General features: G+C 38.7%; 1 protein-coding gene across 1 annotated transcript in view; it reads right to left on the minus strand.

The window, feature by feature from the left end:
- The window catches only part of LOC119592765 (breast cancer metastasis-suppressor 1-like protein), a gene marked incomplete in the record, with an annotated part of 50,958 nt that overhangs the window by 32,263 nt on the left and 18,214 nt on the right, over window positions 1-481 (minus strand).

The following is a 481-nucleotide window of genomic DNA, read 5'->3' on the forward strand; positions in this document are numbered from 1 at the left end:
CCCAACTGTCAACGGAAGGTCGGAAGTATGAATAATTAATTCTGGTACTATTTACCAAGCTTCATTCAGTTTCACCCATTCAAACCCATCCTGTTCCCCCACCCTCCTATGGTCCTTTGTCTCCCTGAGCCAACCACATATAGTCCCCAACTCCTTTCTCCTTGCAAAAGAATATAGTAAAAAAGTATAAGATAAAATAAGAATTCTCACAATATATGGCATATTGAACTTCTTGGCAACCATGTGTCTCCCATTTCAATAATATGAGTGCCTCTTTCACCCGCTCTGCCTCTTTTCTACTTGTGAATGAACCTGATACTTATAAAACTAATATTACTATATTACGGCATGTACACCCCAAACATCTCCTGTATCTTGCCCTCCTCTCCCCTTTCCTTTACTTCAAGATGTTCCAGTGTAATAGTGTGTAATTTGAGTTCTACATTCCTCAACAATAAAAACTACCTTTTCATGAAAGATC

Source organism: Penaeus monodon, chromosome 30 (assembly GCF_015228065.2).
Source record: "Penaeus monodon isolate SGIC_2016 chromosome 30, NSTDA_Pmon_1, whole genome shotgun sequence".
Taxonomy (NCBI): domain Eukaryota; kingdom Metazoa; phylum Arthropoda; class Malacostraca; order Decapoda; family Penaeidae; genus Penaeus; species Penaeus monodon.